Source organism: Strigops habroptila, chromosome 3, assembly GCF_004027225.2.
Source record: "Strigops habroptila isolate Jane chromosome 3, bStrHab1.2.pri, whole genome shotgun sequence".
Taxonomy (NCBI): Eukaryota; Metazoa; Chordata; class Aves; order Psittaciformes; family Psittacidae; genus Strigops; species Strigops habroptila.
This window is the reverse complement of record NC_044279.2, coordinates 64182501-64202008: the sequence shown is the minus strand read 5'-3', so window position 1 is coordinate 64202008 and position 19508 is coordinate 64182501. Positions and strand designations below refer to the sequence as shown.

Here is a 19508-nt window from a genome sequence, read left to right as displayed (position 1 = left end):
TTTGAATCCCTTTAAAAGTTACTTTTCAGAACATGGATATTCTATATGTAACTTCTGTTGTACTATTTGAAATGGAAACAGGCTATGAAGCCTGCCAACTCATCTTTAATGCGCCTTTCCCACTGGTGTCTCTCTCTTTCTGCAGAATCAAGCTTGCACAGCAGAGCATTTCTGTTCCTTTTTACATGTGGTCCTCGTTAAAAAAAAAATACAACAAAGTTTAGCTGTGGTGAAATTATATTCTTTTTTTTTTTTAACTGGTGCAAAAAGTAAATATGTTTACTGTGTCCCTTTCCATTCAGTGTATTTCCTTTTTTAAGCTCCATTTGTGTCCAACAAGACAGCCTCTTTCTCCAAGATTAACATTTCTTATGATTGTTCCTGACAGAGGATTTACTTTCAGAGGCCCTGCTAAGGATAACCAAAAAAGGGCATGTAGCAAGACAGTTTTGGCAGCTTGCACGAATTTTCGGAGCTTTTTAGGTCTTGGTTTTCTGATGAGTGGCTTCCTGAGCATGCCTAGGGAATGACAGGCATCTCTGCAGGCAGGCTGAACCCACCTTGGCTTGTGCGTAGTCATTGGCTGCCTATTAGAATAAATTGAGGACAATGCATACCGCTGCCTGCCAATTGTAAACATAAGGGATATGTATTCACTTAGCATTGACTTTTGGGAGGGGCCAAGGAAAAGCTGTAGTTTTATTGAATAGGGCTGTGTGTGAGGCTGCTGGTGTGCCTTTCTTGCTGTGCTCCTGCCCAAGCAGCCAGTTATTAATTTCCTTCCTACTAGTTGAAAACTTTTCAGCCAGAGGTAAGGACTTAAGATACGTATTTGTTTGGGAGCGAGCTGGTCTGACTGCATTTGCGTTACGGCTAGAGTTTAAGCAGCATGCGAAATCTAACAAGTTGTGGAAATAGTGCAAAAGTGTCGGGTACTATTTTTACTCCCCTCCTCTCTCTCTTCCCTCCCCCCCCCCCCCCGATGTTTGTGGTGAACTAAGGGAGATACCTATGCTGGGCGGGTAGAGGGGGTGCATGCTTGCCCACCCCAATGGACCGTAATGAGGAGGTGCTGTGAGCAAGGCTTTGGGTGCAGGGCAGGATGTGTGCTGATCCCACTCCTTTTGAGATCCTGCAGCATACTTGTCAGTAGAGCAATAATCTATGTGTGTATCTCCCTCCCCTTCTTTCTTTTCTTTTTTTTTCTTTTTTTTTTTTAAAGTAATTGCAATGAAAAGGTTCTTAATGTACTAATGGCTGATGAATTGCTTTTCATTTTGCAACTTAATACCTGGACTTTCAGGGCAGCCTGACTGTAAAGGCAGTCTCCCTGGCGTAACTGATACAGATAAAGTAAAGCTCTGGTTAATGCAACTGATCAGATCCTTGCTGAGCAGATGTCTGTCATGGCAGCCTTTCATAGAAGTATTGTTGACAATAGATGGCATCCGTTTTTGTTTTCAGACCTCAACATGCCTAGCAGTGTACTCCCAGAATGTTTCTTGTGAAGTTGTCTTTCCTGTTAAAAGGGAGAGAAAAAGTGCACTTGGGTAGGACCAGAGCTCTTAAAAGTCTGGGTCTGCGTCTGTGTCAGTCAGAGTGCTGTCGGGGAGAGCCAGCACGCAGGCTCTCCTTCCCGGCTCCTTTGACGTGCTCAGACAGTTTGAAAGCGTTGTGCAAGGCTGGCTGCTGGTAGCATGATATTCTGCATAGCGGGGAATTTCTCAGAGAAAGAGCTGGGAAAAAATGAAGGGAGGGATGAAGTTAGTGGCAGACGGATACTTGGGAGCAGCAGACATTGACCAAACTAATAGCCTCTGGCCAGACTTGCAGCGATAGAATTGATTTTTCTCATATATATTGGTTGGAAGAATGGGCAAGATAATTTTTAACAGTTACTTCTTGGCGAGTATACATTTGTTTTATTTTATTTTTTTTTTTATTTTTCAGAGTATGCAGTTTTAATGCAATTTTGCTTAGCTGAAAAGGTTTCTCTTGCTAAAAGGCATACAGGAGAATAATTTGTGAAAATAACACATTCCATCCTTGGCAGCAGCTCAAAGAAAATAAGGAGGCCAAGTGTTTCTTTTGTGAGAACCGTGTATTTATTATAATTTGTCTATTTTAGATACCATACTGTGAATGATTGTGCTTGTATGATTTGCCATGAAAGAACCCTGGGATCCTACCTCCCTTCTATCTCTGTCTCATTAAATGCAGCAGTAGGTTCTCTGTGAGCATATGCATCTACAGACAAGTTTCATGCCTTTTTTTCCTGCCATTGAGAGACAGGATGACATCCTAAAACTACATACACCATACACCAAAATGAATGAAATGAGCTGTTTTAACACGAATTACAAATGGAGGGATGGTTCAAGGGAGTGGTCCATTTGCTTAATTAAATTGACTTTAAGGTAAAGGTGGGGAGCTGAACTTTTCTCAATGTATTTGAAGAAAGTATAGGTCTGCCTGTCTTTGGGAGGCTTTTTTGATAGGCAAGTATGTTCATCAATAAAACCTGCACATGTTAGCATGACATCTGAATCATGATGGGAGGGGGGAGACACTGGATAAGATGCCTGTGAATAAGAGACTAAATTGAAATAATTTGTGCTTCCTGAAAACCCCTCTTTGTTGCAGCATGCAGTGATAAGAGGATCAATTCCCCAGCCTTCATTCACAGATTAGTCTTGGTGAAATCAATACCATTATTAATGGATGCAGGATCTGACGCAAGGGGAGTCCTGTGTAGTCTGAATATGCTTTGACAGTGAGTGATGTAAGCATGTAAGCATTAAATAAGGGATTTTCCGCAATTGCTACTTCATACACTTACAGCATTATTCTGACATGGAGCAGCCTGCGAAAGTGGTAACTTCTCTTGTGCTTTTGTTTCCTGTCCAACACTGATACATGGTGCAATAATGGCACTGAAATCTATGTGATCTGAAAGGAAAGAGGGGCTGTAAGTTCCTCTGGCCAGCATCAGAGGGAAAAGTGAAGTGCATTAAGATGGAGACGTTTCTTACTCCTCCAAGTCTCATTCATGGGGCCACACATGGCATGGAGGCATGTTGCTCAGTATCCATCCAGACCCATACAGGGTTAGAGAGCAGTGCTACTTATTCTAGGTGGTGAGACTAGAAAAGGCAAGGCTTTTCTGCTGGTTGCTTGCTGGGGGGTAGCTTCTGTCATATGAGGAGAAAAATGCTAGGGAGGATCTATCAAGAGCCTGGCTGGAAGTCCTCCTTTTTTCACCCTTCCCGGCATACAGCTGGAGCGGCCTTGCCTATGGAGATGATCTTTTCATAGCAGAAAATGAGCGCTTGTAGGATTCCCTTCCTGCAGGACAAATAGGATTTCAATGCCCTGGGACTGTTTAAAATACTCTGATTTCTCAGTAGTTCTTTACCTGAGGCCTATTTTGTTGGCTGCCTGAGTTTCAATTTGTACTACAGATCAGTGGAATTGTTAACCCTTATCTGCCAAGTGTACAACTTGGTACATTCGACTGCTGTGTATGAGCAAATAGGGACAGGAAACCATATGCACCTAAGAAAGCAGAGGGCCCAGAGAGCAATATTAGCTGTCCATCTGCTGTACTTCTCTGGACTCTCCTGGGTATCGGAGAAAGCACCAAAAAAGGTAACAGGGCAGAATGGGAAGCGCAATCCTGTGAACCTTTCATTGCCTTTGAGAGGAGCTTTATGGGGAGTTTGCAGGATTGGGCTCCAGGTGTACAAAGCCTGAGGCACACAGGCCTGTGACTGCAAAGAGTGGGAGTCTATCTTCAAAGCAAGTTTTCATTCTTTAAAAATTGTCTCTTCTTAGCAACTACCCCCTGGCAGCTTGCAACAAGAAAGCTGCTTCCTTCCTAGAGCTCTCACCTTCAGAGACGTGCATGTGCAGGGGCTGGTTTGCTGGATTTGTTTGTAACTCCTGGGTGGTTTAAAGCCCCACAACCTGGTGAGAATGGATTTTGGGGGCAACTGTAATGGAAGAAAGTCACTTCCCTCTGTCTTGGCACTTACTCTTCAGGTAGTGGTGCTTGCTGGGGAGCTGTAGCTGTTGAATGCCTCCAAATGTTTTTGTCGAGGATTTGGCTAAGGCTGAAATTTGACTCGGAGGCATTGAAGATCAGATTAGATCTGACCTTTCTGGATGAAACACTGAGGTCATAGGACAGTTGAACTATGGAACAATTTCTTTTTGCCTTCCTGATACTTTTGTACAGTTCAGCTAGCCCAGTGGGGAACGGCACTCAGTACATTGTAATTTGGGATCCCTCCCACCCCTGAGGGAGCTTGCTCCTACTTTTCTTGGAACAGATTTGGTAAACCATGAAGGTTAGGGCACATAACACTGTTACTTAGCTGCTAGCCCTGATATGTTAGCTGTATGGTTTACATCCTGCATAAGAAAGTGCTTCTTTGCATGTATGTTTTTCTTTGAAACTGGGCTTAGTGCTTATAAAAGGTGCGGGGCTGGCAGCCTGGCTGCCAAGCAGATACCAGCATTAGCAGCGTGGTCTCTACTATGTCCCTCTTCCCAAGCATCAACTAGCAGCCTTTGTGAGGCATGCAGCCTTCTGGACTTTCTCACTTGTAAACCTCTTGGCTACTGCTTTGTTTTGCAGAACTGCTGTGCATCCAGCTGTGGCAGTGCCCAGGCTTGGTGAGCTTCCCAGTGGAGAGGTGGGTGGGCTCTGAGCTGGTGGCACCCACCTCCTCCACCTGTGGTCAGGAACCACCACCACCAACTGATGCCTCTTTCCCCTCCCTGCCCCTTGTGTCTGCCCCTTGAGGGGAGAAAACTCTGCCCGTGAAGCATAGGGGCACTTCTTGATCAGAAGATCCTGCCTATAGCAATGTCCATGCGACTCTGGGTTGAAGCCAGGAAGAAGTGCTTGTGGGGACTGTCCTGGTGGCTTGCAGTGGGGGCAGGAGCAAATAACTGAGGAAGCAGGGGGAAGAGAGAAAGGAAAAACACAGCCATATCTTAAGCCACTGGAGTAATTTCTCCTTTGAATTTTTTCCTGTGGTCATAAATACCTGGTGAGTCATTTCATGGCTGTGTGTCTGTTTCTGTATCTTCAAGTAAAGTATAATCCGTGCCTTTTTGTATTTAGCCCATAGGGCTGTTGGGGTTTAGTTCATTAGTGTTTATAAAGAATTTGTAATACCAAATGCCAAGTTTAAGCACTGGCTAAAACCTTATTTTTGGTGGATTTCCCAGCAAAAAGAACATGACCTTTTTGTTTTGGTTTGTTTGTTTTGTTGTTGTTTTTTGGGTTTTGTTTTTTGGGTGGTGTTTTTCGGGTTTTGTTTGGTTTTTTTTTGTTTTGGTTTGGTTTTGTTCTGTTTGTGTGTTGTGTTTTTTTTTTTTGTTGTTACTCAGATAGGTATTCTACTAGGAAGTAATTTCTTTAGATTGTGGGTATAAAACCACTGAAGTCCAGTGGATGAGGTGGAGGCTGGACCAGCAGTGACACTGTGCTGATATATCTGAGAGGAATTTCTTGGGTGCTTGCAGATTTAATTGTGCTTGATGAAGCTGAAACAGAGCCTTCCTGTGAAGTTGTTATGCATGTACAAAAACATGGGATGACAGTGTTTGCTTACAGGCTTACCACAGTGTCATAACCGTGGAAGAGAAGCTGCTGAACCTTATCTGCTTATCCAGTTTCATGTTGATGAGAGCATTTGAAATTGTAACTCCTGGGGCCAGGCCAGGCTGCAGGGGGGGAAAATATTAGGGAAATATTTCAGGCAATGGAAACAACATTACATATTTCCACACCCTCTTGTGTACAGAATACAAATAAAGAGCATTTCCCTTGAGACTTGCTGTGGAGGGTGTGAAGCAAAGTGGAACCCACCCATTTGCACATTTTCTGGTTTATGTCCTTAAATGGCAAAAAAAAATCTTTGGAATTTAGCTCATAGAAGGGTTATAAATAGATTTCTGGAGATAAAGTTTTGCTGTAAATGCTCTGGGTTTTGATCTATTCAGAACAGTAACTGTAGGCCAACAGATTTGAAAGGAAGAAAATTGCATTGCACATAGACATGCACGTACACGCATGTGCATGCATGCACAACCCTCTCCACCTGCATTGACCTTTCCAATCTTTCTTTTAGGATGCGGAGATCTAAAGGGCATGGAAATCACTGTGTGCACTTCTAGAAGCTAAATAACTTGGAGTGAGGGAAAACCAGCATTCATGGTTCATCAGATTGCTAAGGGAACCTGAACCTATGACAGCTCTGTAAACAAAGGTCCTGAGATTTGTTGGCAGCTTGTTTTATGTCCTTCTCCCAAGCACCCGGCTCCAGCTAGGGAGAAGCTGTGCAAGAAGTGAGCACAGGAGGAGCAGTTCCTGTGCTCCTTCAGAAGCCAAGGTTCAGTCCTGCAGACTCATGCCAGTTGGATTCCAGTCATCTTCAAAGGGAGCTCTGCCCAAGTGAAGGAGTCTGTGATCAGGCCCTTGTTTGTTTCTTATTTGCAAGGCTTTGATGTTCCCGTTGTCTTTCTGACTGCCACAGGGCATGTTACTACCCTTTTCCCACTTCATTCTTTTCTTTGCCAGTGAGCTCTCTAATGGTGAAATGGTCCTCCTCCCTTCCCATTTTTTTTTTTTTTTGAGCCACAGTGTTCACTCTGGTAAAACCTCTCTCTCATCCCAGAAGGAGAGGCAGGACCTTTTTTTAACTCCTCACTGCTTCAGAGAACCTAGCAGTGCTTGTTTGATAGCCCAGACAACCACTTTCTAATACAAGTTCTTTTACTGAGGACAGTTTCTGCTCAGTCTTTTGGGATCAGCTGCAGAGAGAGCAAAGTCTAAGGCCTTTCAGTCTGCATCTTCCTAATGACCTAGTAATAACCTGCTTTCCCTCAACAATTTCAAAAGCCATTGAGCCAGGGCAGAATTTGGCTTTGCTCCAGCCTAGTTAAAGCTCGTAGGTTTGGAAAAGAAATTCCTAGAGCTTGGCTATGATGTTTGGAAATGGGAGTGGGTTGGGTTAGCTCTGAGATCAGAAGAGTTTGGTCAGCTCTCACTTACCTGCATAGCATAACCCACTGGTGTTGCTGGATGCCTCTAGTCAGCATCCTTCATGGGAGACTGTGGAGTGCTGCACCCCTGGGTCCTCAGAGAGGGTTTGCTTCTTTGCATAGTTTTGGGAACAGCTTAGCACCATGCACAGAGCCACACCTCTGCTATGAAAATGAGGAGTTTCATTCAGATGTCTGATAAGCCGTAGCTGTTACTTTGCCACTTCAAACAAAACTTGGATTATAAAGACTGAAGTGCAGCATTTTAATTGCTAGAAATATGAAGAAGAGTGTTTAGGCAATCCAGATGATACTGAGCCAAGCATTTCTGTGGCTAATGTATGTTACACTGACAAAAGCAGGCCAGCTGAGAATTTCCCTAGTGCTATGCCAGTAACTTAAAACATCAATTGTCTTTTTTCAGCTGCATTGGTGAAAATGAGGGAGTAGTTTTAACTTGGGCATCAGCTGGCCTGACTCTGATCCTGCTTTACAGGAAAACAGTAATGTCAACTGTATTGTTAGTTAAATGTATATATATATATAGTGTCTGATTTCAGTTGCCTTAGTGCAAATCTGTTTGATTTCTTTGAGTTACTCAGAATTCAGAGTGGGCTGCTTACTATCAGAAACTGGCTTTTTGTTTGGCTTTCTACACATCCCTGAAGGACAACGGCAGCAGGAAATTGGGTCAAAATCCCAGTAATAAGCACTCACTGGGAAATGATATTTCATACAAGAGAGGGCACTGCAAACCCAGAAAGCCAGTAAAATTCCACTGCTCGTTTGTTCCCTGGTGATTAAAAGGCCTGCCATATATGGGAAAGGTCTGTGCTTCATTCACTCCAACCACAAATGGCTTATTCACTGGACACAGTGTGCAATCAAGAAGTAATGCCTTATAACAATAAAAAGGAAAAGCAGCAACTTTTGCTTGTAGTTTGTTTGCAGTTTTCTCTGCTCTATGTTATTAAATGCTTTGTAACTATTTTTTTCTTGTTCCTTTATTTAGATCTCTGTAAACTGCAGTCAGTTTGGTTTGCCACTTAACACTCCCCCATAAAACCAGACATACCAGCCTATTTCCTCTCTTTCCCCCTATACAACCCAAACAAGAAAAAGACATTTCCTCTACCAGTATATATAAATGTAGCTCCTCTGTCTTCAGTGCATCTGTTGTGGATTTATATGACTAAAGGCTGGGATTAGCAGAACAAAATCTTATTCTCAATAGGCATAAAGCACTAACTTTAGTAAAAGCAATGATTAAACACCAGTATTTCAGAGGCAGTGATGGGACCACAAGAGTGAAACAAATAGGAAATGGGTATGTGTATGAATAGGTATGAGTTTTGGGGGAGGAAAGGAGCAATGTGCTTTGGATGGGAGTTTCAGAAGTGGTCCCCAGCACTCCATGCATCCTTCAGGGGTTTTCCTTCCACCACATCAGTTACTGCAGTGAAACCTTACACAGATGACATTAAGATGCGAAGTCATTAGAGCACAGTTGTGTTTACATTCTTGCTTTTCAGTTTATTTTGTTTTAGGATCAGTACTCTCTCTGCCATCAAAATCATGGGGGTAAGGCAGTTGGTCTGGTTGCATTTTATTTCGTAGGAAGAGTGGAGCTACATAAGATTCTCTGCTGGAGATTTTTTAGAGTTTTTGCTTGTGTTACATTGAGTACCTCAGAAATATGATTGTGTAATATTGGCAGATTTAGAGGTTATGTCTGGTATCCTACCCCTATGTAAAATCTGATGAAAACCCACATCTTTGTGGCCAGAAGGGCTGATTGATCAGACTGATCTCACAGACTGCATGCCTCATTGCACACCATCCAGTTACTCATGTTTTGAGGCCACTTAAGTGGATGTGGTTAAAATGGATGTTGTAGTAAGCCACAGGATAGGTTGACTCGGTTTGAAGCCAGTCTTCTGCTCCTCCAAAATGTTGTTGTGCCTCCCAGGAGGGACCGCAGCTCTGTGACAGAGGTGTGTTTCAGCTTCTATTTCCATATATGATTGTGCATCTCTACAGTTTTCAGCAAGTGTAACTGGTAATAAGAATTTTTGTCCATGTCAAGAAGGCAGAGTTTCTTGCAGGTGACCTGCCATAGGGTGGTAATGGATTTACCTGGCATTTTAGGTTAGCTACTGACTGACAGCCTTCAAGTGATCTGTCTTCTCAGTAACGGAAAATTGCTTTTTGACACATGGCACTGCTTCTGTTTCCAGTGTTAAGGAAAACTGACCTTTCTGTTTGGTAGTCATTTATATCTGCTATCTTTCTTCAGTGAGAAGAGGTAGAGTTTTTGGTTTTTTAATTATTTTGCTAAAGGTGAAACTGGCTCCCTCAGCTGCATCTGAAAGGTCAAGATCTTTTAAGTCAAAGAGAGGGAGGATGTAAATGAGGACTGCTTCGAGATGTTGCTGATTTTCATCTCTTGATGGCAGTAATTCTGAGGAGATGTCATTTGACCATTATCATGAGGTCATGCCAAGAAATGCCCACTGAGCAACCCTAACATGGCCAAAAGAAGCACAGCACTGTCAAGTTGTGGCAGCTGGGTAATGTAATAGTAATTCATGAGATTACTTCTGTTTTCCAGCTCTTGGAAGGATCAGGGATAGCCAATTTGGAGACTAAAATAACTAGATATCTAATCTTCATATTTCTTCATTCAGGACTTAGATTGCCTTATATCAGCTTCTTAAACAGCATCTGGAGCCTCTGGGAAAAGTCCTTGAATAATAAGCACATTGAATGCAATAAGTATTATTGCATGGTTGAAAAAAGATTTCGTTTCTTCCATTATTACCATCTTTGGTGTTCCTGAGCCCAAAGACTGCTTTGTTTTTCCTCCTATAAGTGGAAAGTGTAAATGATGCATGCTTTGGAGTAATTTTTCCCCCACTTTTGCCTCCTCTGATTTGTGGCTAAGCTCAATGTTTGTGCAATCTCATTCTGACTACCTGTAGAGAAGCTCTGCAGAAGTTCATGTTCAACTCTGCTGCTTTTCACTGGCCACAACTGTGACTTCCCCTTCCCTTTTTTTGTTGGGATCCTTCAATAAAGGATGTCAAAGTCATAATTTTATGAGATAAGTTTTTTGATTTACATTAATGTTTTTTAGAACATTACTCTTCCCTGTTGTAGTGCTTGTGAGCTGCCTTAAAGCTTCAATCCATTGTCTAATAAGAGACTTCCGTGGTCAGTAAAGATGCTTATTGCTTCACCTGTCAAACCAGAAAGTTAGTTTGTCACTCTTGGGCCTTCTGTTCTGACAACCCAATTGTTTTTCCAAAATAGGCAGCATTCAGCATCTTTTTTTTTTGTTGTTCTTTTTTCTGTTCGCTACCTTCTGTAATAGATGTGAGTTCCTTTCATGGAGTCAGTATATAGAAAACTTAATATTAGCAAGAGGGGAGGGAGTAATGGTGTGTTTGTCTTCTGTGTCAGAGTATCTGATAAAGATCAGTTCATCCTAGTAAAAAATGAAAGGAATTTACTATATGTGTAGGAAATATGTTTCGTTATAAATGAACAGATTGAGGTGGTGACAGACTATGAATCTGACATGACAAAATACAGTTGTACAGTTCTGAAAGCCTGGAGACTGGTGTGATGAACTGGAAAAAACATTATAATCTGAGTACATTATTTCTGTCTCTCCTGTGACCCTTCAAGGCAATGGAAAGTCGCTGATGGAAAGGCTGTTGGCATTAGCAGGCATAGAACTGGTTTCATCAATCTTAGTTCAGTGCTTACAGGTCATTGAGGCTGAATTTAAATATTTACACTCAAGGTTTTTCCCTGATTTAGAATTAAATACCAGAAGCCATAGGCATAACACCTCCCCACCCACCCTGAACCCCTTCAAATCTCGTGCAAAACCAAAAAAATCAAAACCTAGGAAAGACATATTTAGGTCTTTTTGTCCCTTTCCTCTAGGCAGCACAGGATGATTCCCTAAAGTATATTCACACATGTTTTGTCCATAAACACCTCTGTTTATTAACAAAATACAATAAGCTGTAGTTTTTCAGTGAGGATTGGGATACTTTGCTGCACTTTCTAGTTTTTAGTAAGGGGAAATAGCTATCATTCTAAAATGTGTTTCTTGGCCCATGGATATTGCTCATGTGAATTCAAGCAAAAAAATCTCCTAATGAATGGAAACTTGTAGAAGAGTTAATGGCAGCTGGTTTTATTATGGACCATGGCTCTGACATGATCTCACGCGAGTTTAATAGAAGTGTTACCTCACTGACTTCAGTGGAGCTGCTTTTCATTTGCAAGGGAGTAAATGAGGCCAAAATCAGGCAGAGACCTAGGGACACTCTCTGGGAGAGTGTTTTAGTTTAGGGAATGTGCTTTACATACATATAAAATATATCAGCATAGCTGCACATTGCAGTAAATGTGTTGGGCCACCTGGGAGAAGAGAGGCGAAATTCTGCTTTGAATAGTCCCTGTGTAAATCCAAAATGAACCATAGGGGTGATGTGCCAGGGAGGTCCAAAGAGGTATCTAATTTTTCTGAGTGCTAGGCTGAGTTTCTTCCTTTTTGGATTTCAGATGTTTCCTTGATGAGATGGTAAGGAAACATGGCAGAATAAGACTGTTCTGCAGGGGATTTCAGTTTTTTTGCTGCTTAATTTCAACCATATAAAATTAAAAGAGAAGTTGTGTTGGCTATTGTAAAGCCAGATGAGACAAAAGCACCACATATGCAGTTATTCTGCCTTGAAGTTACCAAAGGATGCAGTGAAATAAGAACTGTATATCTCCTGAGTTGAACCTCTCTTAAATATTGTGCAATATCACATCTTCCTTCAAACTCAGCCTTCACCTTAGCTAAATCTTGCAAAATTGTAGGAAGATGGCTGTGCTCTATTGAAAGTATGGCTTTGATCTCAAAAAGGGAGAAGAGCCTTAAAACTCCTTGAAGTCTAGCAGAGGTGTTATTTAAAAGCAGGATGCTTGGGTGCTCACAGCACAGTCTGCAACTGTGAGATGGGCTTTGCTGTGGCTCTGTGTATGAGGAAACACAGTTGAAGACGTGACAAGTTTTAATTAAGAGTAAAGAAAGGCCAGGGAGAGACATTTTTTCATCTTGGTTTCTTGATTCTTGTGTTTTAGTGGTTCTGCTTGCTGCTCTCCTGTACAGCAGCACCTGAGGTACAGGCACATCTGGAACCAGAATCTGCAGTCTCTTCGCTGTAAGCTTTGAAATGTTGTTTTGGGGTTAGAGGTTAACACAACTCCCTTGATTTTAGCAGGATTTCCCACCAGCTGAAAAGCAGTTTTCAGTTGCTTTTGCTTTACTCAAGTCTTTGAAATTGTGGTGTTTACAGGTGTGTGGTGTAAAGGTTCATTGTAATGTGTTTTGCAGTGTGATGCTGTGCACTCCCAGTGATGGAGGGAAAACATTTAAAGACTACAGAGTTAGGTAGCGTTAACTTTTGTTTTTACTTAAGGTATTGAAGGAAAGCAGAATGATGGTAATTAAGCTTGATCTGTAGGCCAAAATTGGGGGTGTGGGGGTAGGAGGAGAGGGGGAGGAGAAGGCAGTAAAACATAGGGAGTGTTTTAAATGGCCCTATCCACTTGTTTAAAAGAGAGCTCTTACGGAGCGGGGTTACAAATCTCTTCTCAGTCTATTACAGCATTCTTACTGTTCACTATTTGAGCCAGAGTTAATTATATTTTCCTCAGAAAAAGTGCAGCAGAAGCTAGTGTCCCTGTGGTTCAAACAACTGCTAATTATTCCCAGTGGTAATGCAAAAACATGTTCTTACAGAATTGGTCTGAGATGACCAACTTGTTTCGTGTAGGATGCTGTTCTGCCATCAGGCAGAAATGATTTCTGCTAGCTGCAATATTTTGCCAGATTCACAGTGGAAAGCATGACATAGAGGCCCTATTGCTCAGAGGATTTGTGATGAGATTTTTAGTCCTCTCTTGATCTTCCTCCTCAGCAAATTAAATGCTGCTGAGACAGGAAGAAACTCTAGTGAGAGAGCTCTTGTTTGAATACTAAGGTCGTGTGGAAAGTCAGAGAAAGAGGCAGGGGCAGAGGCCATTGCCAGGAATGAACAATTGCAATTTTATGCTGAAACATGTTTATGACAGAAAGGACAGGAGGCTACATGGAAATAGCTGTGTTCCTCATAGAACTTTGGTGCTGCCTGTTGCACAAGGAACATAAAAGTATGTCTCTGAAATACCAGAAAGAAACGCTTTATGTACCACACGTGACTTTGAATTTGTACAGGTGCAACTGGCTTCAACTGAAGGGTCATTTTCATGAGAGATGGAATGTCTCATTTATATCATTGGTACAAATTACATTTTTGACATTTACATGAGTGGTAGAAAACAAACATAATCCACTTGTGTTGGTGTTCCTGTTGTATGCATAAAAGACAACCTGTCCTCCTTACCCAAGTTCCTTTTCTGTGAGGACATAATGCCCCTATTCAGTATTCATAAAGTTAGTAGTGGCTCCCCAACTTGGCTGCTTGATGAAGAGAGGCAGAATTCCACCCAACTGAAATCACTGATTTTTGCAAATGGATGTTGTTTAAACATTTATTCTTCATTAAAAAGAAATGCAATTAGTGGTTTACAATGTTTATATGGATAGCATCAGCTGAATCTTGTTCCAACCCATTGCATGCTGTTTTAACGTGACCTACAACATGCATTATGCAAAAAAAAATCTGACTGGGATGCCCAATGTTAAGTGCAAATTCCCAATGCAAATAGGAAGTTTTGTAAAGCTGAATTAAGCTCCTTAAGTGATACCAGGAATGGTTTTGTTGGTTTGTTTAATTTTTTTGCAAGGAATAGGGATGGAGGAAACTAAATAGAGGTAAAATGGTATTTTGCAACTATAAAGGATTAAACTTTGAAGTAGACTGTAGTATTAAACCCAAAAAGCAAAGTCAAATCACTGCCAAACATTCACCTTTTCAATTCAGTGATCCCTAGAAACTCTCCTGAGGAGCTGGGTGTGCTCTCAGCAGTTTTCTTCCTAACAAGGCAAGGGTGTCAGTTCGAAACTTTTGGGTGTGCCAGCAGTACTAAGAGGGCATCAAGTCAAACATGCTGATTTTGTGTAAAACTGGGTCATAACACTATCCCAGATTGCTTCCTCTTTTTCCTTATTGCTTTATTTTGTATGTGTTTTGCTTCACTTCAGCTTTATTGATCAGATATTACTTCTGGTTTAATAATTTCACAGCAATATAAAGCTTCTGGCCAACTTATTCACGTAGCTTTTGGGCAATTATACTCTAGTGTTTTGCTGCTTATTGCATTGAAACCTGAGCAATCTCAGGCCAGGTTTACCTCTGTTGAAGCTTGTTTCATTTCTAACCGCTCATTCTACTACGGAATACATCTCTGGAAGCCATGTAAAAAGACCAATTTTTTCCTCTGTCCCTCAAGATTAAAACAAGCTACTATGTTCACTAGAGTACAAAAGAGTCTGCTAGAGAAAAATGCCTGTTCTCACTATCACCAGCACATTATTCAGATATGATCAGTATAGACAGTGAAATACCTTATTAGAAGTGTCGCACATCAGATGTGGTAGGTACTTCTCTATTTATACTCTGAGGCATGGTATTTCCGACTGCTTTTGGAAGTAATCATTCCAGTTTTGGGCTGTCCCATGACACAGGCAGAATAAAAACTGAATTTCCCCAATGCAATGCTTTTTGACTTTTAATTGTCATAGTGTGAATTGGGAGTAACTCTTCTAAAAGAGCAGTACTTTGGCTGCTGTGGGGGTTTTCATTAATGCCTGTTCAATTCTGTTTCACCATTTCTTCTCCTACTAACAGCTGCTGCAGACTGCATAAAGAAACATGTGCCTAGCTTTGACTTTTACCCATCTGAATGTGGTCAGTGGCTTTACAGTTCCTAGTTTGTAGCTGTGCTCATAACTGATGATGGAGAGGAGTGGGACCTGAAATTTCATTTTGAGTGTTGCGTTGCCATCGAGTGGTACAGTCAATGCCAGAAGTACCAGAATTTTGTTAGGAACCTCAGGTGTTGACTCAGAATAATGTCATTGCTTGTGCATAAAATTATGTGGATTCAAAAAAGCTTCATTTAAAGAAGACAAAACATTTAGACATTTAGGTTATTGTTATCTAATTATCATAGCTTTGTTAATATGATGAGGAAAGAGAGAATATATGGTATATATATGGAATATATGGTACTTTGAGCCAAGGGATAAGAAAGATAGATCTAATAGTACGTGCTAGCTACAGTATATCTTTTTTATTAAATGTGTGTATGGTTAGCAGCTTTAAGCACTGGATGCTGTATTTGATTATAGCAGTGTGAAACTTTATCTGCAAAATTGAAACCTCTGATTTTCTAGTACATCAGTAAGTGAAACCTAAGCACATGTAATCTGTAAAAATAAATGTAATTACTTTAGCAAATGTATTGCAGCCGGCCAGGTTTAACATTAAGATACCTGTTTCTTACAGGTGACTAGTGTCAGAAGACAGAGATGATGGCTTGAGCTATTCTATGCAGACAGATTGTAGGACAGAAATTATTGCCTTGCATTCTTCTGCATGTACATCAAAGCAAATTAAACTGAGTTGCGGTTCTGACCTTTGACATTTCTTCCCACTATTTTCTTCTGTTTAAATCATCTTGGTGAAGGCAGCTTTTTTAATTTCAAAAGCTCTGGTAAAATTGTAACCAAGTGGACTGCTTCAAAATTGAACACTTGATAAAATCTTCACGAACACCTAGGGCATCTGAAAGCTGTCAGTGATCTCTTTGAAGGTGGCAGTGTGCTAGAGCAGGAGATGGGACTGTGGCACTCCATTTCTGGTGCTGCTTTGGTTTTGCTTTAGCAGACTCTTTTGGCCTTTTCTTGTTTATTTATTTATAAAACACATATTTCAGATTTCTGTGGTAGCACAGGGGTAAAGCGCTGGTTGCAGCAAAGCACCTCAGTGTTGGTCAGGGATTGCTATGGTGATAACAATAAGCTCATGAAAGGCTGTGAAAGATTTCTCTCTGGTCAGACCACTGGCAGAAAGCACTGCTGGCATGGGTGTTGCTCTTTTCATTATTGTCCAGATTCTTCCCAACAAACTTTGGTGTCATTTCCTATTGTGGGTAGGACCTTTTTCGTCTACTACAAAAGTATACTTATTTCCTGACCTTTTGGAAATTTCAACATCTAGAAATCCTGTTTCTCACAGGAATGTTGTGACTTGAGACTTAATTAGTGTCTACAGAGCGTTTAGAGGTCCTTTAATGAAAGGTGCCCTGGAAGAGATACGTGCATTGTGATATTGTTAACTAAAGTGATGCCCATAGAACTAGTGGCTAGATAAGGCTATCATCAACCGCTAAGCTTTTTCTGTTCCTGCTCTTTGATCTTGCAGGTTTCTAATTCCTCCTTTTCAGCAGTTTTAAATTCCCCTTGCAAAGAATGATGTTGGTGAAGAAATGTGGACCAACTGATTTTGGATCACCAAACAATTGGAGCAAATTATTAGGTTTACAGTTTCGGTGTCAACTTAGAGCACTGTTTTTTTTCGAATTGCGCTCTGGGAGGCTTAACAGCATTTAGAAATTACTGCCATGAGTAGCCAGTGTAAGTTACAGGGCAATACTACTTATAAAATAACAAAGTTACTCCATTGAGCAATTAAACAACTCCCTCCTTTAACCCTTCCCCCCTAGAAAAACAATGTCAGATTTAAAACAGCCAATGATCTTGGTATTACTGCCAGGTCCAGCTGAGGTGTTACGGCTACATGAAGAGAGGAATCAGGGACCACTGCAAGAAGCAGCTGTAATCTCAGCATCTGTACTCCTGTGGACAGATGTGTAACCATCCCTCAGCATTGCACTGGGAGGGGGAAGCATCATTCATAGTGTATGGTTCATACTGAGGCACGGGTGCAAGGAGTTGCAGCCAATTCATCTCCTACCCCAACAGTAATTCTCTTCACTGAGGAGGCTTTTGTGGTAGTAACATAGGCAATAACAGGTTCTGTGTCTCTGATTTAGGGGTGCATAAATTGCTACCACTTGGTCTTTGCTCCAGTTCTGGCTCTATGACCAGGATGAACTTAGCCTCTGGTGCTTTGTAGTTGAGGTGTGTGGCTTATCTCTCTTTGAGCTAGCCTGTGGGGAGTTAGCAGGAAGACAGTATGCATGGGACTTTGCCGAGAGGTGGCCTAATTCTAGTACTCACATATTCTGTTCTTTCCGAGGGCCATTTTCCTCCTGTGAGATGTTACTGGGAGTGTTTTGTGGCATTAGTAACAACTCTGTATCTTGACTGTAACCCCCCTACCTCTCAAGCAGCATCTGGGAAAAAAGCTGCAGTGGAGGTCTAAACTTTGTAGGTGTTTTGCTTTAGGTTGCCCTTTTTTTTTTTTTGAGTAGGATAATTGCAGTTTTTGAATGACCTGCAGACATTATGTGGGCAAAATTCCTGCTTCAGCTGGTTCCCAGGGTACTCTGCATTGTACATGGCCCCTAACACCAAGCAACTTGTCGCTGAGATTTGTTTCATTTGCTTGCAAAAGAAAACCAATATATCATGATGGGCAATGCATGGCACATAACTCAAACTACACAAACAATCGAGGATTTTTGTGTTCTTATATCTGTCCGTGGATAATATTTAGAAAACAAAGTCCTTTGAAAACCTTAAGGAATTTTGGCTGCCTTTCAGAAATGGTAGAGTTAAGTCAAAATGCTCAGTAGAGATTGTATGTCCCCAGATGTATTTTATCTTGACAGGTTATATACTATTGAGAGCTGTAGCCATGACTTAAAGCCAAGTAAGGAAAAGAGCACTTCTGTTACAGGGCTGCATTTGATGGGAATCTGAGGAGGCAAAGGGAGAGAATGTGTGCTCTGAGAATGCCAAATGCAGAAAGCTTCTCCTAGCTGAACTCCTGGGTTGTATAAATCATTGTAACTCTGCTGGCATCAGTAGGTCTTTACTGATTTACATGTTTTGGGCATCTGGTTTGTTTTTTATTTTACACAAACCTAATTGCTCTGGATGCATGAACGCATGGGTTTTAATATAAGTTATATTGATGGATAGTAGCTTGGAGTCAAAGTATTAAAGCTTCTAATCAGTATCTTTTGCCTTAAAAGGTAATAAAATTAATAAAATGGGCAAATGGGGTAATGTCTAGCCTCCAAGGCCTCTGCCTGAACACTCTGCATTGATGTGGCTTTATTGAAGTTTGCTCGTCAAAGAGCCTTGCTTTTATGCCGAAGTATGACTGGAAAGAATAGGTTTTCCGGATAGGAGACAGGTAGTTACTAGTTATGTGACATTCAAACAGATACTTTGTTGCCCTTTGGGTCCTCCCATCTGAAAGGAACATGAATTCATTCTAGTAGCAGGGAGGATAAAAATCTGGCTCTTGGTGATACCTGCTGAAAGAAGCTCAATACATCTATTAGGACTATTGCATGATTATAACTCTTCCAGTGTATGGATACAGAAAAGTGGTATCTGTAGCAACAAATTGCTTAATCTATGTTTTATTATATCTAGTCTGCAAATTATTAATGTGTAGAATAACTCTGAAGTGAATTTGGATGGTACCTTTGACCCCAATTAGAAGAAAATGGAATGGTTTGGGGTTAAAGTAGTGAAATAATTACAAAGGATTTAAATTCACTTTTCAGTCATCCTGTATGCGTGTTGGCAAGGCTTTTAAAAACGGAGTTTAAAAAGTGTAATTTTCAGAGAGACTGTGCTCCTGAAGCCCTTTGGTGCTTTAGGAAGTCTTAAGTATTTTGGATCTTGTAAGAACACACACTGGACCACTGATGGTTGGTGACTTCTCCTTTTGCTTGTCCTCTTAGAAACCTGACTTCTAAAAGACCCCGAGCACTCTAAATGTAAGGAGAAGCTACAATGTGAATGTTTATCAACCTGAGTGTCTTAAAAACAAGTATGACCAGGAGTCACACAGCAGTATGTTCTGCCTCCTAGGCCTATGTGGAAAAATTTGTATTGAAATGATTAATCAAATCATATTTACACATGTAGGCTTAATTGGTTTTCTTTTGTAGAAATACCTTGAGAAGATGTGGTTTTGTGCTGCTACTATTAAAATAGATATTTTTGACTGTTATACCTAATTTGATGTAAAAAAAAAAGAGTTGGAATGTTTATTTTTTCCTCCTTTAGATGTTCTGTCCTTGAGGCAATGAACAGTGGCTTGAAGCTGATAGGGGATGCAGTTGAAAATACAGCTGTTGCCTACAGCATGAAGGCAGCTGTTCAGAGTATAAAAACTTTGAGGGCCAGCACTTCAGCTGGCATAAGTTGGCAATAGATTATGGAGGCTTTGCAACGTAAGTGCAGTGCTTGGTAGAAATCCTTGTATTTTCAGTTCTCCCACATTTTCATTTAAAGT

The 19508-nt window shown here is 41.1% G+C and overlaps 1 protein-coding gene across 4 annotated transcripts in view; it reads left to right on the top strand.

Moving 5' to 3' along the window:
• Positions 1-628: 628 nt before the first annotated feature.
• The window catches only part of CALD1 (caldesmon 1), a 196652-nt gene continuing 177772 nt past the window's right edge, over positions 629-19508 (top strand). For 2 of the 4 annotated variants that reach the window (XM_030480633.1, XM_030480626.1), the window contains exon 1: positions 629-811. The gene's annotated coding sequence lies outside the window, so the exon portion shown is untranslated. The remainder of the gene's footprint in view (positions 812-19508) is intronic. The other 2 variants (XM_030480634.1, XM_030480627.1) reach the window with 1 other exon arrangement.